At 43.7% G+C, this 21,646-nt stretch overlaps 1 non-coding gene across 1 annotated transcript; it reads left to right on the top strand.

The window, feature by feature from the left end:
• Nucleotides 1-21,399: 21,399 nt before the first annotated feature.
• On the top strand, nt 21,400-21,474 carry Trnat-ugu. The gene has a single exon. It is a non-coding gene; the product is annotated as a tRNA-Thr (tRNA).
• The last annotated feature ends 172 nt before the right edge of the window (nt 21,475-21,646 follow it).

The following is a 21,646-nucleotide window of genomic DNA, read 5'->3' on the forward strand; positions in this document are numbered from 1 at the left end:
GTCGACCTCTATTCAAAAATCTGCGAATTCTGACATTGCCCTCACAGTATATATTTTCTTTAATGTCGTTTGTTGTTAGCAATATTAGCCTATTCCCAAGAGTTAGCAGCTTTCACTCCGTTAATACTAGGCAGAAATCAGATCTGCATGTAAAATGCACTTCCTTGACTCTTGTGCAGAAAGGAGTGCAGTATTCTGCTGCATCCATTTTCAATAAGCTACCACAAGAACTCAAAAATCTTAGCAGTAGCCCAAACTCTTTTACGTCTAAACTGAAGAGTTTCCTCATGGCTCACTCCTTCTGTTCTGTCGAGGAGCTCCTGGAAGAGCTAAAAAATTAAGCAAATTCCAGTGTTACATTGTTGATTTTCTTCATTTAAACTTACGACTTGTCACCTGAATATGTTTTTTTATATTTCATTTTATCTGTTTCTAATATCGTGTTATAATTTCATGTATTGACTCGTTCCATGACCATGGAGACTTCTCCTTAATTTGGTCCCACGGAACAATAAATAAATAAATAAATAAATCAAGAGTAGTGACTAGCGTATTCTGGCGAGCCAGTTGCTCGGCCACCATTGACCAGACGTTTTCAATTGGTGAGATACCTGGAGAATGTGCTGGCCAGGGCAGCAATCGAACATTTTCTGTATCCATACCGACCAGTAAAGCACCTGCAGCATGCGGTCGTGCATTACCCTGCTGAAATGTAGGGTTTCGCAGGGATCGTATGAAGTGTAGAGCCATGGGTCGTAAAACATCTGAAATGTAACGTGCACTGTTCAAAGTGCCGTCAATGCGATCAGGAGGTGACCGAGACGTGTAACCAATGGCACCCCATACCATTACGCCGGGTGATACGCCAGTATGGCCATGACGTATGCACGCTTCCAACGTGCGTTCACCGCGATGTCGCAAACACGGATGCGACCGTCATGATGCTGTAAACAGAACCTGGATTCATCCGAGAAAATGACGTTTTGCCATTCGTGCACCCAGGTTCGTCGTTGAGTACACCATCGCAGGCGCTCCTGTCTGTGATGCACGGTCAAGGGTAACCGCAGCCATGATATCCGAGCTGAAAGTCCATGCTGCTGCAAACGTCGTCGAGCTGTTCGTGCAGATGGTTGTTGTCTTGCAAACGTCCCCATCTATTGATTCAGGGATCGAGACGTGGCTGCACGGTCCGTTACAGCCATGCGGATAAGATGCCTGTCATCTCGACTGCTAGTGATACGAGGCCGTTGGGATCCAGCACGGCGTTCCGTATTACCCTCCTGAACCAACTGATTCTATATTCTGCTAACAGTCATTGGATCTCGACCAACGCGAGCAGCAATGTCGCGATACGATAAACCGCAATCGCGATAGCCTACAATCCGACCTTTATCAAAGTCGGAAACGTGATGGCACGCATTTCTCCTCCTTACACGAGGCATCACAACAACGTTTCACCAGGTAACGCCGGTCAACTGCTGTTTGTGTATGAAAAATCGGTTGGAAACTTTCCTCATGTCAGCAAGTTGTAGGTGTCGCCACCGGCGCCAACCTTGTGTGAATTCTCTGAAAAACTGATCATTTCCATTTCATAGCATCTTCTCCCTGTCGGTTAAATTTCGTGTCTGTAGCACGTCATCCTCGTGGTGTAGCAATTTTAATGGCCAGTAGTGTAATTGTAGACAGCGGTAGTCATTTGAAGGTACGGTCGCAAAAAGACCGAACTCTGGACGGCCACGGGGCACTATAGAAAGGAAAGACCATGGTGTTCGGCGTATGGGTCTGGCACATCGTACTGCATCTGCACCAGCAATCTGAGCAGCAGTTGGCGCCACAGTGACACAACCAACTGTCACAAATCAGTTACAGTTCCGAGCCAGACGCCCGATACTGCATTCCACTGTCCAAATACCACCGCCATTTACGGCTTTAGTTGTGTCAAACAAGAGCTCATTTGAGGGTAGGGTGAGGTCTGCTGTGTTTTCTGATGAAAGCTGATTCTGCTTCTGTGCCAACGATAACTGTGTGTTGGTTAGAAGGGGGCCAGCTGAGGGCCTGCAATCAACCTTTTTGCGTGCTGGACACACCTGGAGTTATGGTCCGGGGTGCGATTTCGTATGATAGCAGGAGCCCTTTCATGGTTATCCCATGTATCCTGACCACAAGTCTGGTGATTCGACCTGATGTGCTGCCATCCGTTACCATCATCCCAGGGGTATTTTACAATAGGATACCACTGTTGTAACCCAACATGATCTACACTGTTTCGGCAAGTTTTCTTGGCTTGATAGACCACCAGATCTGTCTCCAGTCGAGCACATATTGGACATCATCGGACGAGAAGTCCAGCGTCATCCACAACCAGTATTAATCGTCCCTATATTGACGGTCCAACTGCAACAGCTATTGAACTCCATCCTACAAACCAACATCCAGCATCTGTAAAACACAATGCATGCACGTTTGCAAGCTTTCATTCATCATTCTGGCGGTTAGAACGGTTGTTAATGTATCAGCATTTCTTATTTTCTATGGCTTATCTCACCCTTACATTAATGTGTGATCTTGCAGTGTTAATGACTTAAATATGTTACACAGACAAATGTATTATCGAAATTTCCTTACTCTGCATTAACTATTTTTTATGTTGCGATTTTTTTCCTTCTGTTTATGATGAAATACTATCTGAAAAACCTGCTCAGATATTCAGTCACATCTTGATAATATGTTAGAGTGGAGCAAAGATTGGCGACCTACTTTAAACGTTCAGAAATGTAAAATTGTGCACGTCTCTAAACGGAGAAATGTAGTATCCTACGGCAACACCTTACAGTGATTCAATATTAGAATCAGTTAACTCCTATAAATACCTGGATGTAACAATTCGTAGCGATATGCAATGAAACGATCACATAGGATCAGTCCTAGGTAAGGCAGATGATTGGAACAATTCTGCGAAAAGCAGTCATTCCACAGAGGAGACTTCTTACAAATCACTTGTGCATCCCATCTTTGAATATTGCTTAAGTGTATAAGACTCGTATCAAACAGGACTAACAGGCAATCTATACAAAGAAGATCACGACGAATCTAGTCACTGATTTGTTTGACTCAAGGGAGTGTCTCACGGGAAAACCTGAACTGGCAATCTCTTGAAGATAGACGCTAACCGTCCCGCGAAAGCCTACTTACAAAATTTAAAGAACCTGTATTAAGAGAAGAATCTAGGGATATTTTTCAGTCCCCTACACATCGCCCCGATAAGGACCATAAAGACAAAATTAGGCTAATAACAGCACCCACCTGGGCATTTAAGCACTTTTCCCGCGCTCCATATGAAGCCGGAATGCGAAGAAATCCTATTATATGATACCATGTTAAGCACACTCTGACATGCGCTCCACAGTGGTTTTTCAGATGTAACAGTGTACTGCCGCGCGGGGTAGCCGTGCGGTCTTGGGGGCCTTGCCACGGTTCGCGCGGCTACCCCCCGTCGGAGGTTCGGGTCCTCCCTCGGGCATGGGTGTGTGTGCTGTCCTTAGCGTAAGTTAGTTTAAGTTAGATTAAGTAGTGTGTAAGCCTAGAGACCGATTACCGTAGCAGCTTGGTCCCATAGGAACTTAACACAAATTTCTAGTGTACAATTTTCTTTCAGTTCTGCTAGAAGCCTGTTGAAAATGAAACCTGCTGAGTAGTGAATGTACACCTTTCTGTACAGTGCTTAAGGAAATTTTCTGTATCCAGACAGACCAGTAAAGCACCTGCAGCATGCGGTCGTGCATTATCCTGCTGAAATGTAAGGTTTCGCAGGGATCGTATGAAGGGTAGAGCCATGGGTCGTAACACATCTGAAATGTAACGTGCACTGTTCAAAGTGCCGTCAATGCGATCAGGAGGTGACCAAGACGTGTAACCAATGGCACCCCATACCATTACGCCGGGTGATTATCCAAGTGTATATCGGTTTTCTTTTTAGTGTCCACTCAATGAATGTTCAGTTTGTTCTGAATGAGTCAATACTGTCAACAACAAACCTCATGTTATTTAATGAATTGATGGCGCTGTAAACATCTGAAGGTAAGTGATGTCGGCTGAAAGTGACAGGTGAATCTCAAAACGACGGCTATTGTTTGAGTTGCACATGATACCAGCCGTACTGCAGAATGTGCGAGTTTCGGCACTGTTGGATAGGTAAGTCCGTCCACGATGGCATGGTCGTACCACACCGGATGCGAAAAATCGATTTTCAGTTTTCCTGAGGCCGAAAGCCGCATAAAAAGAAAAATGACATCGATTTTTAATTATCCTGGGGCCAAAAACATCAAAGAAAGCAAAATGACATTGCTTTCTAACTGTCGTGGGACTGGCGCAAGACATGTTCAATATACTGTGCACCGTTATCTGATGCAAGCCGAAATCGAGACACAGCATGTTCCACAACAGATCAGAGTGTCTCGGTGGTCACGTTCAGAATGTGTTGCACAGTGCTCGCCTTCAGTTTAGCTACGTTCATAATTGGAGCACTGAGCACCACATTTTCCAGGTAATCCTACAGCCAGAAGTCACACGGATTAAGATCCTGTAGGGAAATAGCCGCTGATAATTCTATCATTTCCGAAATGCCTCTACAGTAGCCGCTTCACTGTCTGTGCAATGTGGGGAGGAGCACCATCTGGCATAAAAATGATCGTACTTCACGCTGTTGAAGAGTTGGAATGACGTTGCTCCGCAGAAGACTCTCATAGCGTTTACCAGTGACGGTACAGGTAACGGATCCCGCAGGACTCATGTCCTCGAAAAATACGGCTCTGCGATCAGCGATGCCGTCAACCCACACCACACAGCCAACTTTGCAGAATGAAGTGCCGCTGGTTGACGTGCGTGTGCGTTTTACGTAGCCAGTTCTGACACGTCCTTGGAGATGGAAATGGACCTCGTCTGTCCACAGAGTGTTCCATGGCCATTCATTGTCCACTTCCACGCGGTCAAGAAATTCCGTTTGTGTTTCTGGCAGGTTAGAACGAAGTAACTTCTGAACATGGGTGATTTTGTGTGGACAGCACCGAGCTCGCAGGCATGTCCAACTTCCCGGCAATTCCACGTACAATACTGTTTGCATACCACCGCTAGGCCCCCTCTGCAATGCTGTTACCACATCGACGTACATCGGATCAACTGCTTTCCTCCGTCACACTGCACTTCAAAAGAACCTGCCTCTTAGAATTTTGTAATCAATTTCACCATACCCTTGAGTGTCCAAACTTTAGCAGGGCCACTGGCCCACAGTCACCGTTCTTGTAGATGAGCCTTACCAGCAGCGCGCAGTACTTCATCGAGACAGTAATGTTGGGCGTCTCGGACACAAATTGAGGAATAGCCGTGTGCCGCGCGTCTTTTAGTGTACATATTCTGACGCTTACAGCGCCATCTATTAATAATTTTTTTTATTTACTATATTTTGTTTTGTTTTTATTTTATTTTATTTTATTTTTTGTCTATGACATTTCTCCCTGCTGTTGAAATCTGACGTCATTCTGAGCAGTGGGTCTCTTTCTACAGCGTTTTGAAACTGGAACTTTAATTATGGACACCCTGCAAGTCGCAGTGCATCGCGTCAACAGTTGGAACACAAATACAGCGTTCACACTGCAAACCGCAAACAAATCAGTCGTACGACTACTTGCGTATACATGGGACCGACGACCAGACTACTTTCTGATGAGATTTTAGAAAGAAGGAACGTAGGAAGATTAGGGTTTTAATTCCTGTCGACAGTGAGGTCAGTAGAGACGTTGCCCGAAAGGATGGGAAAGAAAATCGGCCGTGCCTTTCAGAGGAAGAAGCCTGGTATTTGCCATAATCGTTTTAGGGAAGTCCCGAAAAATCAAAATATGGATGGCCGGGCGCCGCTTTATACCGTCGTCCTCCCGAACGCGAATCCAGTGTGTTAACCACTGAGCCACGTCGCTCGGTTGGGGTTTTAGAAGGTGTGTCGTACAACATGCCTTTTGGTATAATGGATACTGAAAAGTTTCTTATCTTAATATATGAACGCAAGTCGTTACAGGACCAAAGTGACGGAAACTATCACTGACGTGACCGTCGAAGAACTGAATGGATGGTGGTATCTCAGAACTGAGCCCAACTAGCAAGTGTTTTTAATCACCTATACTACCATTTACGACGTGAATCGCTAACAGGATTATTTTGATGCAATACTACATGTACTGTACTGAGCGTAAACAGTGGACGACTGAACAGTGGAAAAAGGTTGTGTGGAGTGACGAATCACGGTACACAATGTGGCGATCCAATAGCAGAGAGTGGGCATGGCGAATGCTCGGTGATCGTCATCAGCTAGCGTGTGTAGTGCCAACAGTAAAATTCGGAAACGGTGGGGTTATGATGTGGTCGTGTTATTCATGAAGGGGGCTTGCACCTCTTGTTGCTTTGCGTGGCACTATCACAGCACAGGTCTACATGGATGTTTCAAGCACCTTCTTGCTTCCCACTGTTGAAGAGCAATTTGGGGATGGCGATTGCATCTTTCAACACGATCGAGCACCTGTTCATAATGCATGGCCTGTGGCGGAGTGGTTACACGACAATAACATCCCTGTAATGGACTGGCCTGCACAGAGTCCTGACGTGAATCCTATAGAACATCTTTGGGATGTTTTGAAGCGCCTACTTCGTGCCAGGCCTTACCGACCGACATTGATACCTTTCCTCAGTGCAGCACTCCTTGAAGAATGGGCTGCCATTCCCCAAGAAATCTTGCAGCACTTGACTGAACATATGCCTGATAGAGTGGAAGCTGTCATCAAAGCTAAGGGTGGGCCAACACCATATTGAATTCCAGCATTACCATGGCTGTGAGCATTATGGGACTTAACATCTGAGATCATCAGTCCCCTAGGGCTTAGAACTACTTAAACCTAACTAACCTAAGGACATCATATACATCCATGCCCGAGGCAGGATTCGAACCTGCGACCGTAGCAGTCGCGCGGTTCCGGACTGAAGCGCCTAGAACCGCTCGGCCACATAGGCCGGCTCCAGCATTACCGATGGAGGGCGCCACGAACTTGTAAGTCATTTTCAGCCAGGTGTCTGGATACTTTCGATCACATGGTGTACGTGTTCCGAGGACACTGCAGGTATATATGATCTTGATCTTCTTCCTCTTCGAAAATATATCGAGGGTTAGCGCTTAGGTTGAGCCGATACAGGTGTTTGTTGAACATACAATGATTAAATTTCGGTTGTGCTGTAACTGCCGTGAAGCTCCTCGATGTTTGTGTCTTATTGTACCACTAACTCAGCGCCCACTGCTTCGCTCGCGTAGATTGTATGCTCTACACACATTTTCTTCTTTAATTGAATTTTTATGTCAACAACTTCTAAACTATTCATGCTAATTAAGGCCATAGAAGAATGGTCTTTAACGAATTCACTGGTGACTAAAAAGCGATTCTGGTAGTTGGAGTCAGGACTTCTTGTTAATGCTGCTTTTGAGTTTTTGTAGTGGTATTTCCATAGAAACTTTCATTCCCTAACACACTCCTTTATTTCTAACCAAAAAGAGGAATACTAATTTTCATATATTTAGCTAAATGTCATCTTAAAAATTGTCATCCCCTATTTCACTCCGTTACGGATCGAATTTTCAAAAACACTAAAACATATATTGCTCTAGTTCTAACCAAGAAGTCAAATACCAGTTTTCATAGATGAAGCTTGAAAATGTTTTAGTAGTTCTTTGAAAATGATTTATTTGAGAAAAAAACCTTTTACCCACTATTATACCCCCTTGGTTGTTGAAATTCCAAAAATGCTGAAACACGCATTTTTATTTTTTTTAATTTCCGACTGAGAAGCTAAATACCAATTTTTGTAGGTCTATCATCAAAATGGCCTTAATAGCAACACATTTTGACATAGTCTTTCATACCCTTTTGTACACCCTCAGAAGTGGAATTTCCAACAACCCTTTCTTAAATGATGCTTAGAATATAAGTTCAACACTGTTTCCAAATTTCAAGACTCTGTCCATAGCGGTTTGAGCTGGTCGATGATGAGTCAGAGAATAAGTCAGATCTTATTTCACCCCATTAAGTTTCGAATTTTCAAAAACACTGAAACGTACTTTTTAATTTCTAACCAAGAAGCCAAATACAAATTTTCAGAGATTTAGCTTAAAAATGCTTTCATAATTAAATATTTCCATAAAAATTTTCACCCCCTATTTCACCCCCTCAGGAACTGACTTCTCAAAAACAATGAAAGATTTTTTCTTTTTTATTTCTAGCCGAGAAATGAAACACTAATTTTCTTAGGTTTAGCTTTAAAATATTTTTGTAATGTCATGTTTTCAAAAAAATTCTTGTCATCTACTTCATCTCTTTTAACAGTTGAATTTCCAGAAACACTGAAATGCGTATTTCCTTATCTCTAACTGAGAAGCCAAATACAAAATTTAGTAGATCTATATTTACGATGCTTTCATAATGAAGTATTTTTTAAAACATTTCATCCCCTGTTTCGCCCCTTAGGAGTTGAAATTCCAAAAACACGGAAACACATTATTTTTTAATTTCTGACTGAAGTCAAATACAAGTTTCTATGGAGGAAGCTTTAAAAATCCTTTAGCAGTTCTTTAATAATTACTCACACACTATTTCGCCCCCATAGTGGTTAAATCTGCAAAAATTCTGAAACATGTAGTTCTTTATTTCAAACCGAGAAACCAAATACCAATTGTCAAAATTCTAGCTTCAAAATTCCCTATTGTTTCTGCTGTGGTCGTCTGTGCGAATATCAGTCCTTCAAAAATGGCAACTGCTCTGTGGCTCCAGCTTCTATAGGCCTTGTCGTTTGCTTCATGGTACCGAATAGGCATTACCAGTGCCGTTACTAGACTTTGATCCATCTGTATATACCATGCAAGCGTTGTGATAGTGAGACAGGAAATCCACTGGTGTGGAATCGTTGAACTAGGTCTGGCATCAATCTGTAGAATCGGCGGGATGATTCATTCAACAGCAAGAGCTTCGCAACTTGTGCAAGTCAGTTCTACATTGGTCCACCTCTGGCCCTTACGCAAGAAGTTATTCGGCTTGTTGATGTCCTCCTGAGGGCTATCGTGCTAAATACTGTCAAATTGCCGCTTTAGCTCGTCAAAATCCTGAGCTGGTTGGAGGGCCCTGTCCGTAATTCTCCAAACTTTCTGAATTGGGCAGGCATCCTGCGACTTTGCTGGCCAAGGTAGGGTTTGACAAATACGAAGTCAGTAGAAACTCTCTTCGTGGGCGGGCGGGCATTATCTTGCTGAAATGCAAGTCCAGTTTGGCTTGCCATGAAGGGCAACAAAACAGATCGTAGAATATCGTCTATGTATCGCTGTGCTGTAAGTGTGCCGCAGATGACAACCGAAGGGGTCCTGCCATGAAAAGAAGTGGCACCCCATACCCCCACTCCCAGGTGACGGGTCTTATGGCGGACTACAGTCAGGCTGGTATACCGTCACAGCTCGGGGCGTCTCCACACACGTTTTCGCTGGTCATCGGGGAACTCATCACTGAAGACCATTCTGCTCCAGTCAGTGAGATTTCAGGCCGAACGAATGTCATGTGAGAAGAAAATCGACCATAGTTATGGATGTCGTGAGGAAAAGCTCCGCTGCTGTACCTATTGTGAAGATAAGCTCGTCTGGTTACTAGGCAGCCCAAGTAGTCACTACGGGTGTCATCAAATTATTTCTATTGTTGTGACAAATATCTTGCAAACATCTAGATTTATGGCTGCTGTTTTTGTGAATACTCTATGTATTCCGTCGATGTATTCACTTAAGTTTATGACACAGTTACTAGGGGTGGACAAAAATATGGAAACACCGCGAAAAATGCATGCTAGAACATAAATTCAGATTGCAGCCAGCGTTGCAGTTTGCGCTGTGGTATTTGAACACGACAGAAATGCCCTCAAAACATTATCAGAACAGTGGTCTGTGTTGTTATGTTGGAAATAAGTGAATCCGAAAGTGGGCCAACTGTTGGAGCTCGTATGGTGGGTGCTTCTAGAACTATGGTAGCCGAAGTGTTTGGTGTTTCAAGTGGTACCGTATCGAAGATTCATGCTGCATATAGGGAAAGCATCCGCCAAGTCATAACGCAGACAAAAGTGTGTGTTGAGTGGTGCTGGCAGACGGCGATTGAAGAGGATTGTGGCGAAAAGTAAGAAGACGGTAGCTGCAAAATTCACTGCAGAATTCAATGTCGCACTCGCGAACCCCCTCAGCACCGAAAGAACACGAGAGAGCTCCGTAAGAAGGGCACTGCAGGACGAGCTGGAATCACAAAACCACTCATCAGTGATGCAGCTGCCCGTAACAGGAAAACGTGATGCTAAAACCTAAAAGTGGACTATAGAGCAATAACAGAAAGTAATTTGGTCGCACGTGTCTTATTTCACACCGTTTCCAACTTACTGCCGAGTCTACGCCCCAAGAGTGAAGCATGGTGGGGTTTCGGTGATAATTTGGGTAGCCACATCGTGTTATTCCTTGGGACCCATGGTTGCCGCATTGCTGCCAAGGATCATGTGACTATTTTTGGTAATCAGGTGCTTCCCGTTGTACATTGTTCCCCAATGGGGAGGCTGTGTTCCAAGACGACAGATCCCCTGTTCACACAGCTCGAGTCGTCGAGGGCTGGTTTTATGAGACGAGAGAGAATTGTCACATCTGCACTGGCCACTGCAGTTGCCAGAGCTAAATATTTATTGAGCCTTTGTGCTCTTCTTTCGAGAGAACGCTTCCACCTCCGTTATAGTTGCCTGCCCTTGCCACTATTTTTCAGAAAGATTAGTATAAGATTGACTTGAAAATAATATAGGACCTATATTTATCAATTCCGAGGCGACTGGAAGTTGTTTTGAATGTCAGCGGTTTCCCTATACCGTATTAGGCATGGCAATGTGTTGCGTTTTTGGTATTTCCATGTTTTTGTCACCACCAGTACTGCATCACACAGCTACAAAACACACGTTCGCCTGGTACTCACTCATTGGGTACTTACAACAAGCTGTTGCCAGATCACTAGTGGTTATCCCAGAGAAGTCTTCCGATATCTAGTAGACAACTCGCAGTTACGTGTGCACTTGCAATATGTCACCTGTAAACCCAAATTTACTGTGGCCTCCCTACACATCCTACCATCTTACCCAGCTTATTTTATCATTTTCTCAACTTGCTGCTTGACATTGCCTCTTCTCGGATCACTTCCATGACTGTAGTAAAACTTTGTTGTTTGCAGTAAGCTTAATCTCTCTGATCAGTCCTCTCAATTTCCCTTCCTCTTTTCAGCTTTTGCAATTATTATCTCCAGTGAAAATTTTACAATTTCTTTGTGGCGTTTGTGTCTAATAGGTGGGTGGTCCACAATGTCTCTAATTCGATCTCAAGGTGTTTATTAGTCAGACCTTATCTTATCCTGATGAGGTAAGTCATTGATCACATCTTGACAATGTGCCAGATACATATCCCATGATCGGTGCTGACTTTGACATTACAAATGACACATTTTAGCAATCTCTCTCATTATTGGAACTGCAGCATTCGAGGCTGGTTGGTATTGTGATATATAGACTGTTTGTACCTTCTTTTGCTCCATAAAGTCCCTCCAATACTTTTATCTAAACTGTGGCCCATGGTCTAACAGAACCCTCCTCACTTTTGCAGCTGCATAAAGAAAGTGGTTGTTCAAAGCTCTTGTTGCTGACCTATCAGTTTTGTTCTTCAAAGGTGAAAGCATTACAAAGTAGGAGCTGAATTCCACAGTGACTAGTATGTACTGATACCCTCTGCTGTTACAATCTGTCTCTGTGTTTGACGTGGTAATTTCGCCAAAAAAAAAAAAAAAAATCGGATTACTCCTGCTGCCGACCATATACATAAAGTACTGAATTGGGTTGTGCCACCTAAAATCTGGATAATGTTCCATCATTAGTATTCCCAGATTATCTTGACCTTGTTTTACTTTTGACCAGTATTCATAAATAAATGCGTCTTTCAACTTTTCGTGTGCCCAACGCCTTCCTGGAATCACTATAATTCTTGTTGCTGCCTTTTCTCTGAAGTGTACGCAGAGAAATTTAATCTTCAAAAGATGTGGGGGCGATTTATGTAATGCCTCTTAGATCTGTTCAATCCAAATCTTTTGGTGTAAGCGGTTCGATGCGGAAACTACGCATATGTTAGCACTGACGCAATTTGTTTTCTGATCTCTTTTTCATCTACATCACACAATAAAGTTTCGACGGTTGTGGTGATGACTGCCGGTACAGTTGAATATGTCGGTACCCCCCTTCGCCCCCGCACCCTTGATGTGACATAACCTGTCCGTAAGTCCTTTTAGTTCCTCTTCCTAGCGATTTTTGTTCTTCTTCGCTTTGATTTGTCTCATTCTCTCTTCAATTACTGCTCTAGTTTCTACTGCTCTCCTGTTTTTTTAGTGCATCTGATATTTCTCTGTTCCTTCAGTTAGTGTGGCCCTTTGTCTCCTTGAATTGTACCATTTCTCTAATTTTCGTTTTTGCTTGCGTAGGTCTACTGGAACTGTCCTCTCGAATGTTGTTTCGTTGCGTGTCGATAACTGCTCGATGGCGGTGGTTAATACTGTTCGATGACTTTGCATGACATATTCTTCTGGGAGACCATTTTCTGTGTGTAGACATCAATGTCTTTCCTTAAATCGTCTATGGTCCCTTTCGTATTCTGCATCAACATATCTACTTTCGTACTAAAATATTGTGCTTGCTCATCTACCTTCTTCATGAGGTGTTTCTGTACCTCGTTATTCTGGTCATCAATCATTTTGTCTAACAATTTTATCTGTTAACTGCTTTCTATTTTCTTCAAATTGTGGGTCACTTTTTTCCTCGCTTTTCTTAAATCGTTCTTCATTCATTTTATCTCATTTTTAAATGAATCTTCATTTTTCTAGAATCGTTCTTCTAACTTTTTTGAATTGTGTATCGCATTTTTCATTGCTTTTCTTTACTTTTTCCGTACTTTGCTTGAATAAATTTTCGCTTTTCTTGAATTTTTCAAAGAGGAAACTCTGCAGATCGAATGTTTCTGGTTGTTGTGGTGTGGGCTCACGAGTTACACAACCCTATGCTGGCTTTACGCGGCCTGTTACTACGGAATTCTCCGCTACACGTGAATTTTCTCTGTCATCCTCTTTCCTAAGCCCAACTTCTGAAATTTCTTCGTTATCCTGTGCCTGAATTCGTTGGTTCCCTAGATTCCTTTCACTTTGATATCCTACACCCTATGACTCACTGAAATCTACATGTTGGAAATTCTCCACCTGAACTTCAATCTCTGATCCACTGTCTACTGTTTCTGAATTAACTGAAAGTTTTCTCTCTGCCTCGCTCATTCTCGCTAAACTCCTAGCTCTTACACGTATGAATTTCGGCATAACCTAACAGAATCTCTAAACTTCAGTACCCTTAACATTTGAATAAAACTATTGAGCCTGCAGTAAAATCCCACATACATGCTATAATTCAGTGCCCTCCTAAGGCAAAACACACGAAGTTCACAAAACTAGGAAAACAAATAAAATACCATCCAAAAGATCAACGATGGTCTACCGCTGGACATATACTAACTTTCTCTTTTTTCTAAACTAAAATACATAAAATGGTTACGTGCCAACAAGTTAAAAATAAATTATTTTAGTTATTTAGTTGATTATTGAGATAACAAACTCCATTACTTATCCAAAAATTAAGTCTTAACCGGGAAAAGAATCGTGTATGAGCAGTTCGCAGGTAAACGTATCCTGACAAGGGAACCTCCCCATCGCACCCTCCTGAGATTTAATTATAAGTTGGCACAGTGGATGGGCCTTGAAAAGCTGAACACAGATCAATCGAGAAAACAGGAAGAAGTTGTGTGGAACTATGAAAAAAATAAGCAAAATATACAAACTGAGTAGTCCATGCGCAAGATAGGCAACATCAAGGAGCATGTGATCTCAGGAGCGCCGGGTTCCCGTTGTTAGCGTGAGCAGCTGCGGAGCGAGAGATCCTGGGTTCAAGTCTTCCCTCGAGTGAAAAGTTTAATTTCTTTATTTTCGCAAAGTTATGATCTGTCTGTTCGTTTATTGACGTCTCTGTTCACTGAAATAAGTTTAGTGTCTGTGTTTTGCGACCGCACCGCAAAACCGTGCGATTAGTAGACGAAAGGACCTGCCTCTCCAATGGGAACCGAAAACATTTGATCGCAAGGTCATAGGTCAACCGATTCCTCCACAGGAAAACACGTCTGATATATTCTATACGACACTGGTGACGGCATGTGCGTCACATGACAGGAATATGTTGTCGACCCATCTAACTTGTACACTTGGCGAATGGATAAAAAGATTCTTCTACCTTGCCCGATTTAGGTTTTCTTGTGGATATGATAATCACTCCCAAAAAAGTGATGAAAACATAAGAGTTTGTCATATAAACTGCAACAAATGAATGCAACAGTTTCACAGTCGCGCAGTTTTCCCTGTGCTCTGTCAAAACATATGTTTCTAACGTTTTCAAATTTTTCCGTGTGTAGAGCGTCAAATCCTGCATATGTCCAAACAAATCTGAACATGTACTGGAATTTTGGAGAGGGAAGTTGATTATGTGTGAGTGCCTGAACTTTGATAATTGTCTGAAAATAAAAAATTAAAATTTTCACTCGAGGGAAGATTTGAACCAAGGACCTTTCGTTCCGCAGCTGCTCGCACTAACCACGGGACCACGGCACTCCTGATCTCACACCTTCATGATGCTGCTTATCTTTCACATGGAATACTCAGTTTGTATATTTTGCTTATTTTTTTCATAGTTCCACACAACTTCTTCCTGTTTTCTCAATTGATCTGTGTTCAGTTTTTCAAGGCCTATCTACTGTGCCAACTTATAACTAAATCTGAGGGGGGTGCGATGAGGAGGTTCCCTTGTGAGGATAATCGCCAAGCTAATGTGGTACATAACATCAGCAGCTCTCTGGGGCAGTTCGCTGATGATACAAGTACTGTGTATAACGCCAAAAAACAGTAATCTAAATACAGGAACCCTTGCAGAAGTTTGCAGTTTGGCGCAGGTGTAAGGTTATGTTGCCTTAAATGATGTGTGGATGGAGTACCTTAATTGGTATCTTTGATTAAATATCTTAATTTGGCCCTGTATATCTGACATAAGTAAATCGTCACCCATCAGAACAATGATAAAGTGATTCATCTGACTGCGAAATCAAACAAAGATTTCCATGAAGTCAGTTTATTACACGTATGTAATACAGTTCATAAGAAATAGTTTAACAATAATTTAAATCAATAACCTAATGCCTTGGGAAATCTGCATAGGAATCTGGAATGTGATTCAGGGGAATGCATATATGGACAAAACATTTACAATCACTGGTGTCGTTCCGTGACTGCCGAAGGCGCGTAGAGAGAGAATATATCTATTGCTGGAGTTGAAGGCATCTTGAACCTCTAACTGTAAACAAGTCTACAGAATGAAGACTGAAATTACTGAAAGTTGTTAACAATAATTTGTCTTCCCCTACAGTTCGCTTCGCTGTTGTGGCTGGATTCACCATACTCATAATCTGCAAGTAGCGGGTGATGTGGTTGCAAAATCAGTCACTGGCTCCGTAGCAACTCCTCTCTGTCCGTGTTTAAGTTCAAATGAGCCAGATGAGGGCCTCTCGTCGCAGATGAGCCTGGAGAAGTCTGCCACAGAAGTAACTCTCTGTCGACGCTTCCAACAAGGGAAAGTCTGTGCTCTGCGTTTTAGGCTTCACGTCCTTTACAATTGCCTGAAAACTAATTCTTGTAGTCCTGATCAGTAAGAAGTTGTCATACAAGACGCTGGTCTCCCTTTGTTACTCACATTTCCTCTGGTTAACCAGTTAAAAAACTTGTTAGGCTTGGTGCTCCAGAATGTGTCTGACTCACTGCCATCTTCTATCCATTCTTGTGCACTGGCCAATACGGAAGAACCTCTATAAGTAGAGTCACAGTCCTTATTCCCACTTCTAAATTATTTATGTGAACCGATGGTGGCAGTTTTTACACTTCTTTAAACATTCAGTTTGTCGGCACCTGGCCAAGGAGCTGGCGTCTCACGATCTTCAAAGGAGCCTCAAACTTCCTGTTCTCGTTCCATTTTATGGTGTCTTTAACAGCCTGTGTTTTTCGGAGAATTTTGACTACATGCAGTTGCTCTGCACAGTGGCATATCTTCTGGGACTTTGCCATTAAACGGCATGCTGCCTGTGACCACACAACTATCGAAAAACGGACTGTGTTGTCCTGTACATCATGGAGATATAACCCACACCGTATGGCTTCAGAGGCTCCGCAAAGGCTCTGCACCATGGTGTCCTTCTTTCAGAAAACAGTCCGTCCTGACCGTATACCTGCCTGGCGTCTCCTGTGCCACGTGGACGAGCATCGATTCTGTGAATGGAGGTAAGGAGGTAATGTTTGATTAAATGCTGGTTCTACGGCCTTACAGAGCGTCCTCTCGTCTGCAGTGGAGTCCAACCCGTTTTCACAGTGGCTTCTCATTTAACTATGCGTACAATTTAACATAGGAAATAGCAATGTAAGTAGTTAAGTATTAGTCATCACTGGCATTGACTAACATTTCATTAGCTGATGGGGATTGATTTATTCGGATTTTATTTTACTCTTTTTTACGTAAGTTACGTGACAGTTTGAAAAGAAAAAAAAAAAACAACCAAGATCGCGTAACATGAAATCTAACATGTTGCTGTGTTCGGATGAGGGCTGAGTTGGCATCCCTTCGCTCACAGCTGCAAGCGGCGCTGACTTCGGTCGCGCAGCTTGAGGCTGTTGCCAATGGGCACCACTGTGGGGAGCCGGACTTGAGTATCACGGGGATGTCAACCTCGTCCCGTCTGTCCCCAGATCGGTCTGCCCCTGTGGTTGCCCCGGTTGCTACCTGCAGTGGGGCTGAGCCCTCGCCTGTGGTTGATTGGGAGGTCGTTCCAAGGCGTGGCAGGCAGCGAAAGACGTCCCCGGAGGCTGATCAGAAAGCCCCCCCGGTGCGTCTGACAAACAGGTTTCAGGCACTGTCTCTGGCTGGGCCAGATGCAGCTGCCTGCCATGTTTCAGAGGATGATTCTCAGCCTCCAAGGTCCGGGCAATCGCAGAGGGTGGGCTTATTGGTAGTTGGGAGCTCCAGTGTTAGGCGCGTAATGGGGCCCCTTAGGGATATGGCGGCTAAGGAAGGGAAGAAATCCAGTTTGCACTCTGTGTACATTCCGGGTGGAGTCATTCCTGATGTGGAAAGGGTCCTTCCGGATGCCATGAGGAGCACAGGGTGCAGCCAGCTGCAGGTGGTGGCACATGTCGACACTAATGACGTGTGTCGCTTTGGATCTGAGGAAATTCTCTCTGGATTCCAGCGGTTATCTGATTTGGTGAAGGCTGCCGGTCTTGCTTACAAGATGAAGGCAGAGCTCACCATCTGCAGCATCGTTGACAGAACCGACTGCGGACCTTTGGTGCAGAGCGGGGTGGAGGGTCTGAATCAGAGGCTCAGACGGTTTTGCGACCGTGTTGGCTGCAGATTCCTTGACTTGCGCCATAGGGTGGTCGGGTTTCGGGTTCCGCTGAATAGGTCAGGAGTTCACTACACTCAGCTGGCGGCTACACGGGTAGCGGAGGCTGTGTGGCGTGGACTGGGCGTTTTTTTTTTTTAGGTTAGAAGGCCTCGGAAAAGTACGGGGTGGGCTGCAATCTCAAAGTGTGCATGGCAAATACAGGACGTGCTTGGATCAAGGAACAGTCGGAATTGTAGTTGTAAATTGTTGTAGTTGTGCTGGGAAAGCCCCTGAGCTTCAAGCGCTAATAGAAAGCACAGAAGCTGAAATCGTTATAGGTACAGATAGCTGGCTAAAGCCTGAAATAAGTTCTGCAGAAATTTTTACGAAGTCTCAGACGGTGTTCAGGAAAGATAGATTAGGCAGAATTGGTGGTGGAGTGTTTGTGTCTGTCAGTAGTGGTTTATCTCGTAGTGAAGTCGAAGTAGATACTCCGTGCGAATTGGTATGGGTGGAGGTTAACTTAACAGCCGAACTAAGTTAATAATTGGCTCCTTCTACCGACCCCCAGACTCCGATGATATAGTTGCTGAACAGTTCAGAGAAAATATGAGTCTCGTAACAAATAAATACCCCACTGATACGGTTATAGTTGGTGGGGACTTCAACCTTCCCTCGATATGTTGGCAAAAATACTTATTCAAAACCGGTGGTAGGCAGAAAACATCTTCCGAGATTGTCCTAAATGCTTTCTCCGAAAATTGTTTCGAGCAGTTAGTCCACGAACCCACGCGAATTGTAAATGGTTGCAAAAACACACTTGACCTCTTAGCCACGAACAATCCAGAGCTAATAGAGAGCATCATGACTGATACAGGGATTAGTGATCACAGGGTCGTTGTAGCTAGGCTCAATACCGTTTCTTCCAAATCCACCAAAAACAAACGCAAAATAATTTTATTTAAAAAAGCGGATAAAGTGTCACTAGAAGCCTTCCTAAGAGACAATCTCCATTCCTTCCGAACTGACTATGCAAATGTAGACGAGATATGGCTAAAATTCAAAGATGTAGTAGCAACAGCAATTGAGAGATTCATACCTCATAAATTGGTAAGAGATGGAACTGATCCCCCATGGTACACAAACCAGGTCCGAACGCTATTGCAGAGGCAACGGAAAAAGCATGCGAAATTCAGAAGAACGCGAAATCCCGAAAATTGGCTAAAATTTACAGACGCGCGAAATTTGGCACGGACTTCAATGCGAGATGCCTTTAATAGGTTCCACAACGGAACATTGTCTCGAAATTTGGTAGAAAATCCGAAGATATTCTGGTCGTATGTAAAGTACACAAGCGACAAGACGCAGTCAATACCTTCGCTGCGCAGTGCCGATAGAACTGTTGCCGACGACTGTACCGCTAAAGCGGAGTTATTGAACGCAGTTTACTGAAATTCCTTCACCAGGGAAGACGAATGGAATATTCCAGAATTTGAAACACAAACAGCTGCTAGCATGAGTTTCTTAGAAGTAGATACCTTAGGGGTTGCGAAGCAACTCAAATCGCTTGAGACGGGCAAGCCTTCAGGTCCGGATTGTATACCGATTAGGTTCCTTTCAGATTACGCTGATAAAATAGCTCCCTACTTAGCAATCATATACAACCGCTCGCTCACCGATAGGTCTGTACCTGCAGGTTGGAAAATTGCGCAGGTCGCACCAGTGTTTAAGAAGGGTAGTAGGAGTAATCCATCGAACTACAGACCTGTATCATTGACGTAGGTTTGCAGTAGGGTTTTGGAACATATACTGTATTCAAACATTATGAATCACCTCGAAGGGAACGATCTATTGATACGTAATCAGCATGGTTTCAGAAAACATCGTTGTTGTGCAACGCAGCTAGCTCTTTATTCGCACGAAGTAATGGCCGCTATCGACAGGGGATCTCAGGTTGATTCCGTATTTCTGGATTTCCGGAAAGCTTTTGACACCGTTCCTCACAAGCGATTTCTAATCAAGCTGCGGGCCCATGGGGTATCGTCTCAGCTGTGCGACTGGATTCGTGATTTCCTGTCAGGAAGGTCGCAGTTCGTAGTAATAGATGGCAAATCGTCGAGTAAAACTGAAGTGATATCAGGTGTTCCCCAGGGAAGCGACCTGGGACCTCTGCTGTTCCTGATCTATATAAATGACCTGGGTGACAATCTGAGCAGTTCTCCTAGGTTGTTCGCAGATGATGCTGTAATTTACCGTCTAGTAAGGTCAACTGAAGACCAGTATCAGTTGCAAAGCGATTTATAAAAGATTGCTGTATGGTGTGGCAGGTGGCAGTTGACGCTAAATAACGAAAAGTGTGAGGTGATCCACATGAGTGCCAAAAGAAATCCGTTGGAATTCGGTTACTTGATAAATAGTACAATTCTCAAGGCTGTCAATTCAACTAAGTACCTGGGTGTTAAAATTACGAAAAACTTCAGTTGGAAAGACCACATAGATAATATTGTGGGGAAGGCGAGCCAAAGGTTGCGTTTTATTGGCAGGACACTTAGATGATGCAACAAGTCCACTAAAGAGACAGCTTACACTACACTCGTTCGTCCTCTGTTAGAATATTGCTGCGCGGTGTGGGATCCTTACCAGGTGGGATTGTCGGAGGACATCGAAAGGGTGCAAAAAAAGGGCAGCTCGTTTGTATTATCACGTAATAGGGGAGAGAGTGTGGCAGATATGATACGCGAGTTGGGATGGAAGTAATTAAAGCAAAGACGTTTTTCGTCGCGGCGAGATCTATTTACGAAATTTCAGTCACCAATTTTCTCTTCCGAATGCGAAAATATTTTGTTGAGTCCAACCTACATAGGTAGGAATGATCATCAAAATAAAATAAGAGAAATCAGAGCTCGAACAGAAACGTTTATGTGTTCGTTTTTCCCGCGCGCTGTTCGGGAGTGGAATGGTAGAGAGATAGTATGATTGTGGTTTGATGAACCCTCTGCCAAGCACTTAAATGTGAATTGCAGAGTAGTCATTTAGATGTAGATGTTGTACCTAAATAGGTGGAAGAGCCCATTATTGTACGATTATACGAATTGAGATCAAAAAGTAGAGACAGTAATAACATTCAACTCCTTGGAATTTGCTTCCAGAGCGACCCCTAAGTAAGTAAGTTGATCAGCGTTACACTAATTGTCGATAAAGTTGATGACCGACTGAGTTCCACTGGAAGAATGTTATTGGAGTTAAATTCACTCATGAGAGAAGTACCTTACTGCATCTTCGTATGACCGATCTTTAAATATACTTATATGGATATGGTGTCTGTTCTTTCCGACATGTCCGAAAGAACAGACACCACTGATGACCTGCAGCCGTCTAGAACGAAATTAGAATTATATTAATAACGTCAGTTGCGCACTGACGTAGATATAGATCAACGCGGGACAGGTGAAAAGGTGTGCCCCGACCCGGACTCGAACCCGGGATCTCCTGCTTACATGGCAGACGCTCTATCCATCTGAGCCACCGAGGGCACAGATGATAGTGCGACTGCAGGGACTATCTCGCGCACGCCTCCTGCGAGAATCACATTCGTAGTGTCACACCCAAACACACTCATTACTCGTGGAAGACATTCTTCCAAGTCCCGTAAGAGTGTGTTGGGGTGGGACACTACGAACGTAGAGGGTGGACATCCAAGGTGAGAATATGATTCTCGCGGGAGGCGTGCGCGAGATAGTCCCTGCAGTCACACTATCATCTGTGCCCTCGGTGGCTCAGATGGATAGAGCGTCTGCCATGTAAGCAGGAGATCCCGGGTTCGAGTCCCAGTCAGGGCACAGATTTTCACCTGTCCCCGTTGATCTATATCTACGCCCGTGCGCAGCTGACGGTATTAATATAATTCTAATTTTGTTCTAGACGGCTGTAGGTCATCAATGGTGTTTGTTCTTCGGACATGTCCGGAAGAACAGACACCATATCGATGTAAGTATATAGTTCTGGCGATAC

Source organism: Schistocerca piceifrons, chromosome X (assembly GCF_021461385.2).
Source record: "Schistocerca piceifrons isolate TAMUIC-IGC-003096 chromosome X, iqSchPice1.1, whole genome shotgun sequence".
NCBI classification, from domain to species: Eukaryota; Metazoa; Arthropoda; class Insecta; order Orthoptera; family Acrididae; genus Schistocerca; species Schistocerca piceifrons.